This window comes from Mirounga leonina, unplaced genomic scaffold (assembly GCF_011800145.1).
Source record: "Mirounga leonina isolate KUSES-001 unplaced genomic scaffold, KU_Mleo_1.0 Mir_151, whole genome shotgun sequence".
In the NCBI taxonomy this organism is placed as follows: domain Eukaryota; kingdom Metazoa; phylum Chordata; class Mammalia; order Carnivora; family Phocidae; genus Mirounga; species Mirounga leonina.
The window spans coordinates 2,638,332-2,656,257 of NW_023270377.1; the positions used below are offsets into that span (position 1 = coordinate 2,638,332).

At 50.4% G+C, this 17,926-nt stretch overlaps 2 long non-coding RNA genes across 3 annotated transcripts; one reads left to right on the plus strand and one right to left on the minus strand.

Annotated features, from left to right (window-relative positions):
• Positions 1-88: 88 nt before the first annotated feature.
• LOC118011887 lies at positions 89-8,799 on the plus strand. 2 transcript variants are annotated; one of them, XR_004679551.1, is made up of 3 exons: positions 89-640; positions 1,694-1,863; positions 8,272-8,799. It is a non-coding gene; the product is annotated as an uncharacterized LOC118011887 (long non-coding RNA). The 2 variants fall into 2 exon arrangements; XR_004679550.1 differs by lacking the exon at positions 89-640 and having other exon boundaries at positions 1,135-1,863.
• On the minus strand, positions 8,436-17,916 carry LOC118011888. Its single transcript, XR_004679552.1, has 4 exons — positions 17,402-17,916; positions 16,776-17,077; positions 11,951-12,072; positions 8,436-8,523 (listed from the first exon to the last, which is right to left on the minus strand). It is a non-coding gene; the product is annotated as an uncharacterized LOC118011888 (long non-coding RNA).
• Between the last annotated feature and the right edge of the window lie 10 nt (positions 17,917-17,926).

Genomic DNA, 17,926 nt, shown 5'->3' on the forward strand with positions numbered 1-17,926 from the left:
TCCCTTTCTGCGAGGCCGCTTCGGGCGGAGCCGGCACCGCGACTCCCAGAGGCCTCCCGGCCCGGAGGCCACGCCCCTGCCGCGAACGCCCAGAGCCGGGGCCTCCGCGGGACGGGGCCCAGCCGCCTCCGGGGACCTCGCGCGGTCGGCGGAGGGGCCGTGTGGCCGACGAGGCTGGGCTGCCGACTCTGCAGCCGCCCTGCGACCGGGACAGGAAGAGAGGAAGGCGCCTCGTAGCTCGAGGACGCGGAGACAGAGGGCGCCCCGGCCGGCCTCCGCTCAGACTGCCGCCCGGTCTCGGGAGGTCCGGGCATGAAAGTGCGGGCAAAGCCGCCAGCGGCTGGTGCCGAGGAAGGAGGGGTCGCTGCGGGCTGTGGGGCGGAGGCGGGTCTGTCGAGGGGGGAGCGCGAGCCTTGCTGACGGTGCCTTGAGCGGCCTTCACTCTGCACCGGCGCCGAGCGCCTGGCGTGGGCTGCGGCCCGAGACAAACTGACCCACAGACCCCTGCTGTCGTGCAGCTGGATTCTCTTAAAATGGCCGAGAGCCCACGGAGAGCCGCAGGCCGCCGCAAGCTGCAGAGGTGGACAGGCATCGCTTTTGAGAGCAGCCAGGGAAGCCAGCTGCCTATCGGATTATTCAGGTCCGCCCTCGGGTTTGGGTGGATCTAGGGGGAGAAGGGATACGGTTTTACCCCGGGGACCCAGAGGCTACCAGCTTCTCGTGGGAGCGCCCGGGTATCTTACTCTGGCTGCACCTGTTCTGCTTCACTGTTGCCTCAGCCGTCAGTGGATGACACTTGCGGTACTGTCCTCTTGCCCCCTCCCGATCCTGCCCTCCCTGAGCCTCGGAACATCTTGTCCGTGCCCTTAGGCATCGCAGTCACCCCTCACAGTGAGGCTAGCTCCCAGCTGTAAGCTCCTACCTTCTGTCTTACCCACTCGCTCCCAACAAACTTGTTAAACCTCCTTGAGATCCCCTAGTCTGCTCCTGGCATCTGCTTCACAGTCAGGTTCCTTTTTTTTTTTTTTTTTTAAGATTTTATTTATTTGAGAGAGAGAGAATGAGAGACAGAGAGCATGAGAGGGAGGAGGGTCAGAGGGAGAAGCAGACTCCCTGCCGAGCAGGGAGCCCGATGCGGGACTCGATCCCCGGACTCCAGGATCATGACCCGAGTCGAAGGCAGTCGCTTAACCGACTGAGCCACCCAGGCCCCTCACAGTCAGGTTTCTTGAAAATCATTTCTATTCTCATTTTCTGCATTTGTTCACCTGTCTGCTCATCATAAAATTTCACTCTGGCCCAATTTCTGTTCACTCTACTGAAGACTTCTGGAAGTCTCTGACGAAGTCCTTATTGCCAAGCAGACTCTTCAGTTTTCTTCGTAGGTAAATATTGCAGCATTTGGCACTGTCAGTAACCTCATGCTTCTTAAAACCCTGTTCTCAGTCTAGTTGTCCTGCTGCTTCTTCAACCAGTCCTTCTCAGATTCTAGACAGGGCTCTTCTCAGCCCACGATTTATTGCTCTGTTCGTGTTTCCTTCCTTAGTCCTCTTATCTCTAGTCTGTGTATCTCCATGGCTTTCCCTCCTGTGTCACTGACTCTAAAAATGACTTCTGGCCCAGCTGGGCTCTCTGGAGCTCTCGTGGCGTTTATCCAGCTGCCCCTGGTTGTTGGCTCTCATGGCTCCCACAGGTTCTTCAAACTCAGCAAATTCCACCTGAACCCAGCTCTTCTGCAGGACCTGCACCTCCTGTCGTGTTCTGGATCCCTGAGAGCACCACGGCCGTCCTCAACCACCCAGGGCAGATGCCCGACAGTCAAGGAGATACCTCCTCGCCCTTCCGCTGCACCATGTGAGCAACGTCAGTAACTATCAGTTCTACCTCTTTAGTCGCTGTAACAAATGAATGAGTTTGCATCTCCTTCCTCGTCCCTCTCCCACTGTCCCTGCTGCCACGTTCTTAGGTCAGGTTCTTACCCCCCAGCTGGAGGATGGCAGTGATGCTTAGGAAAACTACACCTAGGATTACCTCCTGAACTGCAGTCCTTCCAAAGCCCAGCACTGTGCAGGTGAGCAGAGCGCAGGAGGCCCACGACTCCCCTGGGTCCGCTGAGATCTTCAGAGCTCCGCCTCCAAGCCCCTCTCCCCCGCTCCCGTCCCTGTTTTCTCTCCTTGCCAGGTGTGTGGCCACACACACACACCCCTGCTGCTCTTCTCTGCAATTGCTTTCAAGGTTGGGAAGGTTTTCCCGGGCACCCAGTTTTAGGCAGTTTTCAAGTGTCTCTCTTTCATTTGCCTGATGGTATAACTAAGACAATGTTTATTTATTCTCTCACAATATTTACTGGATGCCTACTCTTTGTCAGGCATGATTCCAGTTGCTGGAGATAAAGTTTCTTCTCGAGCGTGCACTGTTAGCAGGGAACCAGACAAAAAATAGATGATATGGCAGGCAGTGTTTCTGTGCCAAGAAGAAAATAAAGTAGGTCAAGAGGACAGGGAGGAATGGCGCGGAAGCAGGGTGCAGGTGTAGGTGGGTTGGTTAGAGACAACCTGTCTGGTAGGCTTTATTCGAGCAGAGAAGTGATGATGTGGAGGAACGAGCAAGCAGCTCTCCAGGGAAGGGATGTTCCAGGGAGAAGAAATAGCAAGTGGGGCTGGTTCTGGGGCCTGGGCAGCTGGGTCCCCATAGTCTCCTCACAGTCGTTCCTTGTGTGTCTGTATTTCCTTCCGTAACAACAGCAGTGCCATCCCTTCATTGACACCAGGTGCCAGGGCCCTCGGTGTACGGGATCTTATCCGTTCCTTAAATGTCACAGTGACCCCGACCCAACGTAGGTATCAGTAGTCTCCATTTTACGGGTGAGGAACTGAGGCTCAGAGAGGTTAAGTAACTTTTCTTAAACTAGACTTTTCTTTAAAAAGCCATACACACTCCCAGGAAAAATCAAGCATTACAGAAGGCCGGCCATGGAAAACCCGGGTCTTCCTTCCGTCTTCTCCCCCCATCCCTTCATCCCCCGCTCCAGGAGTCTCCACAGTTAACAGTTTCTGGGTGACCCTTCTGATGCTTTCCATGCCTCTGCAAGCATGTATCTAGGATAGATGTCTTTTTCTGCAAATGGGGCCATCCTGTACGTACCATTCTGCACCTTTTTGACCCCAGCAGCACAACCTTGATTCAGTGGTGTACCTGTGATGTGGCATGCTCTGTCCTCGCACCAGGGACACAGTGGCGAGGAGGAAAAGCCCCTTCCTCGCGGGGCCTGCCTGACCCACCGCGATGCCGCACACAGAGGCTTCTCAGGCACAGTAGCCTCGCCCGGGGTGTAGACAGGGTTTCCAAGGCTTTTCCAGACCAGTGCTCAGCGAACAGCCTGGGTACTTTGCAACATGTACCCTATGTTTCTAGAATTAAGATGGCATGTCATTGAAAATGTGTAAATGTCAGATTGCTGCCCTGAAAACCTGTCTTGCATTACACTCCACCTTCAGTGGGGAAGGGGGCAGTTTTCTGCACTCTCCTTAATAGTAGACATCCCTATCTCACTGATTTACGACGATGAAAACAAGTTTTTTAAGAGAAGGATATTGAATTTTGTGGGGGCAAAACGTGCACGGGTCTTGGTTAGAATGGCCTCTCTTTCTGTCTCTACCTTGTTCTCTTCTTCGTGCTCTGCTGCCCCTCATCTCTGCCCTTCCCCATCGCACCTGTCCTCCACACCCACCCTCCGTGGGCTCTCCCCCCACCTCTGTTCCTGCCTTTCCTTCCCTGTCTTGCTCCAGCCTTCCTCTGCCTTCGCCTCCCTCCCTCGGGGGAGCGCGCTGCCCTGTGGCTGCTGCCTGCCCCTCTCTCTGGCCGTGGGGCGGAGCGAGACAGCCCAGCTCTGCAGGGCAGGTGACTCTTCCTCCGGGCCCTCCGCTCCTCTCCTGGGGCAGCGCCTTGCCTACCATAGTCACCATGCTGAGGAGAGCTGCGGGGCACCAAGGAAGCGTGCCCAGCGTTTGCTGAGGCGAGTCCTCGGGGAGCCCGGCTGCCCACGGGGAGAGGTGGGCTGGGAGTGGGGGGCAGGATGCTCCCCTTCTTCTGTTTCCTCCTCCAGTGCCCACAGACAGCTCCTGCTGGGCTTGACTCTGGTGGTTAAAAAAGAGGGCTACCCAGTTAACATAGCTGAGGACCAGTGCACGGAGAGGTCTTTCGTGGGGGCTTCAGACTTCAGTGAAGGCCCCGGGCTCAGCTGGAGATGCCGGGACAAAGTCAGGAGGGGGAACCAAATATTCCCACACATATCCTGTGGGAATATCAGAGCTACAGGGTGAGGCTGTGAGGCCAGACCCCAGCGCTTCTCTCGAAGGGTCTGGTGAGGGCTCCTTATGAACGCCGAGACTCTCGGCGGAGCCCGGCAGCCAGCTGGCTCCTCCTCCAAAAGCTCCCGCAGGTCCTTTGGGCACAGAGCTCTTTTTTTTTTTTTTTTAAGATTTTATTTATTTATTTGACAGAGAGAGAGATAGCGAGAGAGGGAACACAAGCAAGGGGAGTGGGAGAGGGAGAAGCAGGCTTCCCACGGAGCAGGGAGCCCGATGTAGGGCTCGATCCCAGGGTCCTGGGATCGTGACCTGAGCCGAAGGCAGACGCTTAACGACTGAGCCACCCAGGTGCCCCTGGGCACAGAGCTCTTGGCTTTTTGTCCTCGGGCTTTGCCTTAAGAGCTGGTCTGTAGCAAGGCCCACTCCCTGGACTTCTCCTGAGGCCTGGCTGTCTCCGTGCTCTGTAACAGCATAGCCGGTGTGAGACCCCTCTGCTGGGCCCTGGACGGACGGGCCTCCCTGGCACGGGCGGGCTGGGGGCGGGCAGCGAGCATGCACACGCTGCTCCAGAGAAGCTGAGAACACATCTCGGGGGCAGCCCGTGCCCCCTGTAACCAGGAAGAGTTCCAGCAGGAAATCCCACCACCCAGAGCAGCAGGGCCTCTGCCTTAAGGACAGTGTAATTTCAGGGGAGACAGACATTTCCTGATCATTAATGCATAAGACACAAAGGCCACGAAAGAACAAGAAATAGGGCTGGAGGGTGGAGGAAAGGGTGGCATGACCTTCCGCAAGCAGAGGCTCCTGAAGGAAGGCTTCCTGGAGGAGGTGGTATGTGAGCCTTGCAGGACAGCCAGGTTCTTGACAGGGGGAGGTAGGAGGTTAAGCAGAGGAGGAGGACTTACTTTTAGACCCCAGAGGTCACCATGCTCCTGAATCTGACTTGAGAATTCCCTGTGGCCGTCTCTGGTCCCTGGAATGACACGGGGGGATGGGGGGGGGCAGGAACCAGGAGGGTGAAGCACCCAGAAGTGCTTCAGAGAGCGCTCCCTCTGGGGCTTCATTCTGCTTCTCCCCACATGAGCTCCCTCTCCAGCAGCTTCCCGGGGTCAGTGGGGACTGGGATTGTCAGCGGCCTTGCAGTCGAGCAGGGCTGCTCGCCCTCCCTGAACTCAGGGAGGGTAGGCCGAGCCGGGGCAGCGGGAGCTGGCCACGGACTCCGTATCCCGTAGAAGGAAAATCACAGAAGTGGACAAGCAGAGTTATCTGTGGCCGTGTAGCAAGTCGCCGCACAAGTTAGCAGCCCAAGGCCAGCATCTGTTCCGTCCCGGAGTCAGGGACCAGGCCCGGCTTCGTCGGGGGCTTGCGCCCTGGGCTGTGTTCGAGGCTGCGGACCGTGGCCATCAGAGGCTCCACGCAGGCAGGCTGCACGCGCGAGCTCCCTCGCTGGTGGCGCCAGGACCAGTTCCTCCCGGGCTGTCCTGCTCTCTGCCACACTGGTCTCTCCAGAGGGCGGCTCAGCGCGGGGCCGGCGGCTTCCCTCTGGGGGAGCCCGGGAGGGCAGGCGAGGAGGAAGGCCGCCTTTTTTGTAGCCTCATTTAAGAGGGCATCTGTCTGTCAGGTGCAGGCCGCACTCCAGGGGAGGGGATCACCCGGGCACGGGGACCCAGAGAGTGGGGTCATCGAGGGCCGTGGTAGGGGCCGCTCTGTTTCTGCTCCTCCAGCGGCCCCGGGCCTCCAGACGTCGCAATGCTGCGTTCCGTGCGTTGATACTCTGCTTATTTTACTGGCATTTTTCAAACTGTAGCCTGAATTGTTCCATCACGAGAGAGGTGTACCCAGAGAGTTGTACCCAGTGCAGTGGCAAGAGGTGTCCTCCTTTAAAAAGCATTCTGTCTACGTCATTCCCTGAGTAAGCCCTTCCAGGGCATCTGATTATTGTTCGTTCCCATTTCCCGAGTGACATGGAGCATCTTTTCTTAAGCTTACAAGTTATTTAGGGGCGCCTGGGTGGCTCAGTCGGTGAAGCGTCTGCCGTCGGCTCAGGTCATGATCCCGGGGTCCTGGGATCGAGCCCCGCATCGGGCTCCCTGCTCGGTGGGGAGCCTGCTTCTCCCTCTCCCACTCCCCCCCCCTCATGCGCTCTCTCTCTCTCTCAAATAAATAAAATCTTTTTTAAAAAAAGAAGAAGCTTACGAGTTATTTGTGTTTTCCTCAGAGCCACGGTGGGCCCGCAATCTCTTTATACTTCCAGAGCCCCTGATGGTCCAGTCTTGGGAGTGGAGGAACAGGGAGGAAAATCTGAGAAGGAAGTGTAGGAGCCCTGGTGCCCCCGGCCACACAGACAAGGCTTGGACCCCAGACGGATCCAAGTCTTGAGAGAACGCCTTGTGATATTCCCGGAACAGAACAGCGTGGGAGGAGCTGACTCCCTGTCCCCAGGGCTGTCCTGACACAGGGTGCGCCACCTGCAGGCTCCGATGAGGCCTGAAGCCATACAGCGGCTTAGCCAGGGAGGGCAGGGGCCCTCAGCAGGAGGGGCGGTCTTCCACATCGTGGTCATCTGGCCACTTCCCCTTTACTCTGCATGAGGGTGCTGGAGACCTGGCACCTTTGGCTAGTCTTCCTTTCATCGTCTGTGTAAGTAATAAACCGAATCTAGGAAGGGCTCAAGGTTTCTTTACTGGCAAAGCTGTCAGTCTTGATGGAATGGAAGGAAAAGGGAGGGAGAAGATGGATTCCCGGCCCCAGCCCTGCCCGATTTGGGGAGCATACTCCGTAACTCCTCTTGCCTGGTGCCAATTCTTTCCTCCGAGGCTTCATGCAGCCCCCTGGAGGTTTGCCCACTTCTCCCTCAGGGTACTGGACCCACATCCGCCCCAGTGGTTCCACCAGGAGACACTCAGGCTGGAGGGGGTGCTCAGGTGGACCAGCAAAGTATAGAGGATGAGGGGCGCCTTCTCTCTTCCCCAACACTTTACTATGGAAATCTGCAGTTGTACCGTTCACATTTTCCTAGACTTTCTTGCATCTGGGCAACCATCCATGAGTCCATTTTTTTCTTGATGCATTCAGAGTGAATTAGAGACTCCAGGATGCTTTCCCCTGCGTGCTTCAGCATGCACACATTAACTAGAATTCATTGTCCACAGTATTCCTTTTGGCCCAAAACTTACAGTGAAGCGCCCTGCTCATAAGTGAACCCTTGCTGAGTTGTGCCAAATCCGTACACCTTTGTAACTCAGACCCTTATCAACATCCTGAGCATCCCCGTCACCCCGAGAAAGTCCCCTCATGCTCCTCAATCAGTCCCCACTCCCTCTCAGAGGCAAACGCTCAGTACCCTGCCTGGCAATCATGGAGCACAAAGCAAGAGGAATTTCTAGAGCGTTAAAGCAGGTGAAAACCCATTGAAAATTTAAAAAATAGGTATATTAAAATTCAAAATATTTCTTAAGTTTAAATATTTATACAAAACCAATTGATGATTTTACCTTACCAGTTTTAATGGAAACAAACTCAGTCATATTTCCAAAGTCTATTCCTTATTTTCAGTGGAGAGAATGGCCAGGTTGATTTCTTTTGACCACGTGATGAGCTTAAATGTTTCATGGTCATGAACTGCAGCTTACCGAGATGTCTTATGGGACGCCACTGGGACGGGCAGGGTGAACGGCCTTCTCGAGGCCGCTCCCGGAGTAGAGAGGCGTGCACTCCGCACTGTGAACTGTTCTAGAAGATGCAGACGCCAGACACAGGGATCATTGTACATCATCAAGTACTGATATTGCATGCTGCTTAGATAATTCCAGATGAAACTTCTGTAGTCCAGAGGATTTACGTCAGAATATTGAAGAGTCCAATTGGTGGCTGCTTTGTGGAAATCAGATGTATACACAGAAAATAATTTTTCTCCAGTTAAAAATTCAGAATCTGAAGACAGCTTTTTTTTTTTTTTAAGGTTCCAGGAGTGCCATCCTGAACTTGGAATGTGTAGCCTTCAGAGGTAGTTCCTGGCACAGCATTAGAATCTGAAGACGTGGCAGGAGAGTGGGAGCTTAATCTCCATCGGCTGTGCAGCTTTCTCATCATTAGCCCCACTGTCCAGCGATTCCTTTTCAACTTCCATATTTTTATTTTGAAACTCAGGCCGTATGTTCATATCTTCCGCTACAATCTTACATTCATCGGCGACTTTCAAGTTACATTTGTGCTGTAAGCAGAGGGACAGCATTAAGCACAGCTGGATGCACAGTCGTGTTTCACTGTCTAGCGTCCCACACAGACGTGAGACGTGTGCAGTCTGCACTGCAATGCTTTCAATGTCAACATATTGTAGTTTTCATTTGATATATATTTCAATATTTATAAATATCTTTGTGGGTGAAGTGCCTGATTGCATTTAATTTTGAACCTCATGGGGTATCTGGATGTGTTTTTAACGGAGGTTTTAGACATCAGAATATCCCTTCTGCTCATTAATTTTTTTTGAAATCACAAAAAAAGATACATGTGTATATCTTTTACACAGTGCCAAAGAAGCTTATCAAATCTGGTTTCACACAAGGGGCATTTTTGCACATGAAGATTATGAGTGAGGGAGGCACCAAGGTGACAGTCATATTTCGGGGAAAATCATGGTGTACGCGCTCTTGTATAACTCGCCATCCTTGCTCCCTTATTACATCCCTGCTCACGAGCACTTTTTATATCAACTCTCTTTCCAACCTCTACTTTCCTGCGCTAGACCTAGGAGGCTTTTTCTTTCATTCCGATAAAGTCAGTATACGTTATTTTATCCTTACGACATTACTCTCCATGCAAGCAGCCCTCACAGTCTGACACTTGTTTACAGTGGGCACAATCAGAGAGTAAGGAAAAGTATTTGCATCCTTAATTCTTGATAGGCGATCTACGTGGTTTGCTTACAGCATTACACATTTGTTCTGTATTTTATTAGACAAGACATAGGGACTTCCAGCAGTTTCTTGGGATTCTCTAAGATGCACGTTACTTTTTGTTCAAAGTGTCATAGCTAAAATCATTCAAAATATTCTGCCATTCAAGGCGCCTGGGTGGCTCAGTTAGCTAAACGACTACCTTCGGCTCAGGTCATGATCCCAGGGTCCTGGGATGGAGCCCTGCATTGGGCTCCCTGCTCCTCGGGGAGCCTGCTTCTCTCTCTCCCTCTGCCTGCTGCTCCCCCTGCCTGTGCTCTGTCTCTCTCTCTGTGTGTCAAATAAATAAATAAAATCTTAAAAAAAAAATTCTGCCATTCTTTGTTTCTCTGATTTCATCATCTGCAAGTCGTCATCTAATAAACCATCAGATTGAATATTTAAAAAAAAAAAAAAACACTTCCATTTTAGAGACCATCACAATGAAACATCAACTTTTCAAGGTCACAGATTCTGTTTAAATTTTTCTAATCTTTGAAACCTTTTTTTGCATTGCAAAAATTTGATTGTTATATTACTGCAGAAAAGTATGCATGAAAAATAAAGACAATTCTTTGGAATAAATGAGCCAATCACAGTGAATTCACTTGCCTAGAACATTAAAAAAAAAAGTCTTTAGAAAAATCTTTGGACTATTATTTAGCAAAAAAAAAAAAAAAAAAAAGAGGAAGTTCTGATACATGCTACAACATGGGTGAATCTTGAAAACATTTGCCAGGTGAAATGAGCCAAGCAGAAGACAAACAGTGTAGGGTTCCGCTTACACGAGTTACCTAGAGTAGGCAAATTCACAGAGACAAAGCAGATTAGAGTGTACTGGGGGCAGGGGAAGAAAGAGGTCGGGAGGTATCACTTGGCGTCCGGTGCGCTGAAAAGTTCTGGAAACAGTGGTTGTGGTGCAGTGTTGTGAAGGCACCTAATGGCGCTAAAGGGGACACTTCAAATGGCTAAAATGGTAAGTTTTCTGTTATGTATATTTTACCACAATGAAAAAGTCAACTAAGGAAAGTCATCAACCGCGCAGAACATAAACATACCCAAGACCCCATAACTGCCTCCCTGGGCCCCTCCCAGTGAAGAGCCAGTGCGCACCAGGAGACCCGCATGGGAGCGTTCAGAGCGGTAGCATTTGCTGAGAGCCTCAGGCTGGACACAACTCAGCTGTCCGTAAACGCAAGGGCGCATTTGTGAGGGGCAGTGACGAGAAGAGGTCAGGTCCGACCGCTAACAGTTCAGACGAGTCTCACCAACATGGTGCTGAGCGACAGAAGTCAGAGTTGGAAGAGCACATACTGTATGATTCCTCTTATATGAGGTTCAAACCCAGGCAAAATCAACCTGGAGCATAGTGCTAACCTTGAGGGGTGGTGACTGGAAATGGCTTCTGGGATGCATGAAATATTCTGTTTTGTGATCTGAGTCCTAGTTAGTGGGAGTATTTACTTGGTGAAAATTCATCAAGCTATATACACTTAGGATTTGTGTACTTGCCTGTAAGTATGGTTTTACTTCAGTAAAAAAAAGTTTACTTAAAAAAAAATCAAAGAAATCAATCATTACAAATAGCAGAAAATTATGTACCCGGTGGAAATAAAGTAGTAAAAGTATTTTTTATATAAAAAAGTGAATAATGGTGGGGCACCTGGGTGGCTCAGTTGTTAAGCATCTGCCTTCGGCTCAGGTCGTGACCCCAGGAGTCCTGGGACCAAGCCCCGCATTGGGCTCTCACCCCTCATCAGGCTCCCACCCCACATCGGGCTCCCTGCCCCGCAGGAAGCCTACTTCTCCCTCTCCCACTCCCTCTTTCACTGTGTCTGTGTTCCCTTTCTCGCTGTGTCTTTCTCTGTCAAATAAATAAATAAAATCTTTAAAAAAAGTGAATAATGGTGACCTATTTATCACTGACTTACATGAATGAAGTATAAAAGTGTCCTAGTAAATTTATTTTCCTGGTTAAAAATTCTCAGAAAATGTTAGATCAAATCTCATTTGTGAAAAGTCAAATATATTCATAAATAAGACGTGTATTGCTCATCTCAGTGCCTGAGATGGGGTCCAGAAAAGCCTTTTGAGGAAGTAACCTTTGAGCTGAATTTGGGGAGTGAGCAGCCGCTTCAGGAGTGGAAGTTGTTCTAATCAAAGGGAACGGCAGGGACCCAGGCTTGAGGTCCAAAGACCTGCTGTGTCCTGGAGAAAGAAAGGAGCCCAGGGGCAGTGCCACAGTCAAGGGATGGGCCTCATGAGGTTGGAGGGGGGAGGAGGGGAGCTAATGGAGGACCTCATAAGCATGGCAGGGAGTTTGGATTTGATTCCAAGCAAATGGGAAGCAACTGAGAAACTTAAAGCAGGGGAGGGCAATAGGCCAAGCTGTGTTTTAAAATGATCTCTCTCCCTTTCTGAAAAATCAACTATAGGAGGGCAAGAGTCTAACAGGGAGGAGGCAGTCTCATTTGTCTCAGAAAGAAATGCCAACATGCCTTAGAGATATTGGGGGTTCGGTTCCAGAACACCACAATAAGGCCAATATTGCAGTTAAGTGAGTCAAGTGAACTTACTGGTTTCCCAGTGCATATTAAAGTTATGTTTACATGATACTGTAGTCTGTGAGGTAGGCAACAGTATTATGTCTAAAAAATATACATACTTTAATTAAAATATATTTTATTGCTAAAAAATGCTAACCGTCATCTGAGCTCTCATTGAGTCATAGTCCTTTTGCTGGAGGAGGTTCTTGCCTTGATATTCATGGCCGGTGACAGATCAGGGTGGTGGCTGCTGATGGCCGGGGTGTCTGTGGCAGGTTCCTAAAATAAGACAACAAAGTTAGTTTGGTGCATCAATGGCCCCTTCCTTTCACGGACAATTTCTCTGTCACATGTGATGCTGTTTGATAGCATTTCACCCACAGTAGAACTTCCTGCCGCCGCTTTATCACCTAAGCGTATGTAATATCCTAAATCATGTTGTCCCTTCAACGGTCTTCATGGCATCGTCACCAGGACTAGATTCTGTCTCAGAAAACTGCTTTCTTTGTTCATCCATAGGAAGCAACTCCTCACCCCTCACGTTTTATCACAAGATTGTCACAATTCAGTCCCATCTTCCGGCTCCACTTGTAATTCCAGTTCTCCTGCTGTTCCCAGCCCATCTGCAGTGGCTTCCTCACAGAAGGCTTGAACCCTCCATGTCATCCGTGAGGGCTGGAATCAGCTTCTTCCAAACTCTTATTAATGTTTGGGAAAATCTGTTGTTTAGTGTAGCCACGTTCATTCGTTATCTCACTAGATCTGGACAACTTGCTGCAGCTTCTCCATCAGCACCTGCTGCTTCACCTTGCACTTGTATGTTATGGAGACTGACGACTGACTTCTCTCCTTAAACCTCCTGAACCAACCTCTGCCAGCTTCCGACTTCTCTCCTGCAGCTTCTTCACCTCTCAGCCTTCACAGAATTGAAGAGAGTCAGGACCTTGCTCTGGATTGGGCTTTGGCTTAAGGGAATGTTGATCTTCTATCCAGACTGCGAGAACTATCTCCATATCAGCAATAAGCCTGTCTTGCTTTCTTCTCAACGGTGTGTTCACTGGCGTGGCCCTTCTAATTTCCCTAAGAACTTCTCTTTTGCATTCACAACTGGGAGGACTGTTTGGTGCAAGAGGCCTAGCCTTTGGCCTGTCTCAGTTTTGACATGCCTGCCTCAGTAAGTGTCATCATTTGTAGCCTTTGATTGAAAGTGAGAGATATGTGGGCGCCTGGGTGGCTCAGTTGGTTAAGCGACTGCCTTCGGCTCAGGTCATGATCCTGGAGTCCCGGGATCGAGTCCCGCATCGGGCTCCCTGCTCGGTGGGGACTCTGCTTCTCCCTCTGACCCTCCCCCCTCTCATGCTCTCTCTCTATCTCATTCTCTCTCAAATGAATAAATAAAATCTTTAAAAAAATTAAAAATTAAAAAAATTAAAAAAAAAGAAAGTGAGAGATATGTAACTCTTCCTTTCACTTCAGCACTTAGAGGCCATTGCAGGGTTATTAACCGACCTAATTTCAGTATTGTTGTGGCTCAGGGAACAGGGAGCCCGAGGAGAGGGAGAGGGATGGGGAACGGCCAGTGGGTGGAGCAGTGAGGACAAGCACGACATTTATTGGTCATGTTTGTTGTCTTCTATGGGTGCCACTCATGTGCCCAAAACGAGTGCAGTAGTAACATCAAAGATCACTGAGCACAGATCATCATAACGAATATAGTGAACAAGTTTGAAATATTGCAAAAATTACCAAATGAGCAAATGCTATTGGAAAAATGGGGCCAGGAGACTTGCTTGACACTGGATTGCCACAAATCTTCCATTTGTAAAAACTACAGTATCTGTGATGCACAATAAAGCAAAGCACAATAAAATGAAATATGCCTATAATGGGGCTTGGTCTAGGGTCACAGTGGCAGAAATGGGACGTGGAAGAGTTTTGGAAGTAGAACAGGCAAGACCTACTAACGAATTCTATGTGTGGGATGAGGGAAAGGTAGGAATCAAGGCTGATGCCTAGGTAAATGGTGATTTGAGAAAGACGAGGGTGAATAGGTTTTGGGGAGAGGGCAAGAGTTGTATTTGGCATATACTGTAAATGGCATGATTTGAGGTGCCTACTAGATATCCAAGTGGGGATGCTGAGGAGGTAGGTGGGGATATATGTATGTACAGTTCTGAGAGGAGGTCAAGGCCAGAGACATGTACAGGTGTGTCATCAGAATACAGGTGTATTTAAAGCCAAAGAACTAATAAAGATGATTTTGAAAGTGAGTAAATTAAAGACAAAAGAGGGTCTAGGACCATGCCCTGGGCGTGTCAATGTTTAGATAAAGGGAAGCCAATATCAAATCTGAAAAGAGGGCTCGGAGTGGGCCACATTTCCCTTCTAACTTGAGGCTGGTGGGACTACAGGGCCTAGGGATTACAACCCCCACAGGGTTTCTTTCTGCCATGACAGTAGCTGGCTTTATCATTCTGTGAAATGGCTACAAATTGCAGACAGAGGGCGCAAGCAGAACATGCGCCCATCCACTATTGTCTTTTTAGGATATTGAAATTTTTCTAATTGTGAAAAGGTCTATGGCTCCCCCACTGAGTTACACTCATCTTTTTGGTATTTAGGACCCCTTGTGAAATGACCCCAAGGTAACTTGGACCTCAAGTCCTACCCACCTACCCAACTCCTCTCCATCCGTTACAGAGATGTGGCAGCCCTGCACCCCATTGTGCGCTGCCCTCTAGCCAAGATGAATCTAACATTCACACCTGACTTTGGAAGCCCCAGAGAAGGTGTGCAGTCCAGGCCCCCTCACAGCCATGCACTCCACATATGCACTTGGGTGCCCATGCACACACGTCTCTTGTAGTCTGAGGACTTTCCACTCTGGCTAGTGGATACAGGAACTATTCCTGGCCCTGTATGAACTTCGAGAATTACTAGTCCTGTTCCTTCCTGTTTTTCCCCCAGCCTTAGGTGGTCATCCTACTCTAGTGCTCATCGGTTCTCACCTGAAGATGCAAGGGGACCCCTCTGCAGACCTATCCAACAGGCTATAGTACTTTCCTCCAAAGGCTGTTAAGAGATTATATCAAATTATCATATGCAAAGTGCCTAACTAGCGCCTGGCCCCAAACAGGCGGCACCTAGTGTTCTCAGTTTTCTGCCCCTTCTTCATAATAAAAATAGCGAAGTGAATTACTTTTGCACAGTGTGAAGCTTTTTCTGACATTTATGCAAACTTCCCCACACCAGAGTTGCTATAAAATCCTTCCTGCCGCCTGGAATACAGCACAGCTGTCATTTCTTCATTCTCCTTCTTCATTCTAGCTGCCTGCTGCCTGGGCCCATGGACAGTACCTTATGTGCTGGGGTTTTGAGGTGTCAGTATTCCACTCTGGACATCAAGCTCTTCCAGTTATTACTGTCGTGTAACAAATTACCCCCAAACTTAGCAGCTTAAGAAACATTTTTTGGGGCGCCTGGGTGGCTCAGTTGTTAAGCGTCTGCCTTCAGCTCAGGCCATGATCCCAGGGTCCTGGGATCGAGCCCCGCATCAGGCTCCCTGCTCGGCGGGAAGCCTGCTTCTCCCTCTCCCACTCCCCCTGCTTGTGTTCCCTCTTTCACTGTGTTTCTCTCTGTTAGATAAATAAAATCTTAAAAAAAAAAAAAAAAAAAAGAAACATTTTTTGCTTGTCATTCTGTGGCTCAGGATTCTTGAAGGGCTCAGCTGGGCAGTCCTTGCTCGAGGTCTCTCACGAGGTCACAGTCAGATGTTGGCTGGGGCTGGAGTCATCTGAGGGTTCCATTGGGACGGATGTCCTCGATGACTCACCTGACAAGGCAGGCAGCCAGCGCTGGCTATTGGCTGCGAGCTCAGCCTGTGTTGCTGAGTTCTGTGCCTACATGGAACTTCTCCAGCGCAGCTGGTGACCGACTCCCCAGCAGGTGTCTCCAGAGAAGCAGGCAGAAGCTGCATGGCCTTTTATGACCTAGCCTTGGCGATCAGATAATGGCACATCTTTCCCTCTCTAACAGCCAAGGCAGTCACAGTTCACCCAGCTTCAAGGGGAGAGGACTCGCAGCCTACCTCTTGATGGAAGGTGGCAGGGATACATTTTAGAAGAGCATGAGGGATGGGAGATATTGTTGCAGCAAACTTGGGAAAATACCGTCTGCCACACAGGCAGCTGGTAATGTCCTGGGACAACAGGTACCTTCCTTGTCTCTAGACAGTTTACACTCTTAAAATCAGAAATTAGGATTTTTTTTCTAAGAGCAAAATAGCAAACTCAGTTTGGGCAGTCCTGGGCAAGCACACAGGAGGCACTGCTCTCGGCTCCAACCTTCTGGACATTCCTGAGGTAGGAAGGCTTGTGTCATGCACTTTGAGCTTCAAAAACAGACATATCATTCATTCATCCAATATAATGAGCAGCTATTATGTGCCAGGTGCTGGGGGTACAGTTATGTATAAAGCCAAACGTGGTTCCTGACCTCTACTGGCTTACATTCTGATGGGAGATACAGCTCATGAATGAAGTAATTACATAAATACCTGTAAAACTGTGACGGGGACAAAAGCTCTAACGGAGAGGTGTAAAGGGGGATGCTTAGGGCACTCAAGAAAGGTTTTCCTGAGGAATGGATGACTCCACTGAAATCTGAGGAATGAATGGAATTTAACCAGGAGAAGGGAGTCAAGGAGAACATACCAAGCCAAGGGACCCACTGAGAAAACGTCTTGGGACAAGAGAAAGACAAGGATAAGGGACTGAGCGAAGCTCTGAGAGAGAAGCCTGACTGGAGGCTGTGATTCAGTGACACAGACTTGGTGGGGGAGGGAGTCAGGGAGTGGATCTAAAAGGCTTTCAGGACATAAAACTGGTAGGACTTGGTGATGGAGGGTGTCCTGGGCATCTACCCCTGCCTAATAAAGTACCACACACCTAGCGCCTTAAAGCCCTATCCATCTAGTATCCCACCGTTTCCATGGGTTGGGAATCTGGGCACAACTGGGTCCTCTGAGAGGCTGCAGTCAGGTGTTGGCCAGGGGCTGGGCGCTCGTCTGAGGCTCAACAAGAAGGATCTGCTTCAAAGCTCAGACAGCTGTTGGTGGCGTTCGTTTCCTTGTGGGCTCTTGGACTGAAAACCTGAGATTCTTGCTGACTCGTCACCTGGAAGCCATCCTCAGTTCCTTACTGTGGTCGTCTCCACAACATGGTGGCTTGCTTCTTCAGAGCCAGCAAGGGAGGGAGGGTCGCCAAGCAGGACAGGTGTCACAGACCTGTGTGAAAGAATCACATCCACATAGTCACATACATCCTGACACCTTTGTTGGACTCTGTTGGCCAGAGCAAGTCATGGGCCCTGGTCACACTCAAGGGATGGGGACCACACAAGGGTTGAATCCTAGGAGATGGAGATCATGGGGGCCACTCGGAGGCTCTCTTCCATAGAGGAGTTCTGGGGTGGAGCACAGGGCTGTGTCAACCCAAGAAGAATAGACTGAAGGGGGTAGGGGTGGGGAGTGGAGAGAAGGGTTCCAGTTGGGACACGTTGAATTTGAGGCACTTTTGAGACATCCAAGAGGTATCACGTGGGTACTTACTTGAATTCACGATCTGGAGCTGGCAGGAAATATAAATTAATAAACCATGTTCAGATAAACAGTAATTCAAGCCAAGTGTGGATGGGATTGTCCAGGGAGGGGGTACAGAATGAGGAGAAGACCCAGGGTCTAGTCTTAAAGAATTCCATCCGGGAGTAGCTGGGCAGAAGGCGCTGCTGGGCCTGTGGATGAAGAGAGACCGAGCGGCCAGAGAACAGGAATAAAACCAGGAGAGTGATGTGTCTCACAAGCCAAGGAGAAAGAGGCCACCATTGTCAATACTGCTGGGATTCACGGAAGATGACTGGAAAGCTCAGCTCCATTTAGCAACAGAGTGGGAGTCACTGGAGGCCTTAGCAGGAACTGTTCCGGAGAAGTGGTGAGGTCAGGCTGGGGTCCGGTCGGCCGCCCTGTGCACGAGAGGCAACGGCACGGGAGACTGTGGGTATTGTTAGAGTATTTCCGCTGTGAGGAGGAGGCAGGTCCTGTCCAGAGGGTACGGAGGGGGCAGTGAGGTTTCCAGCA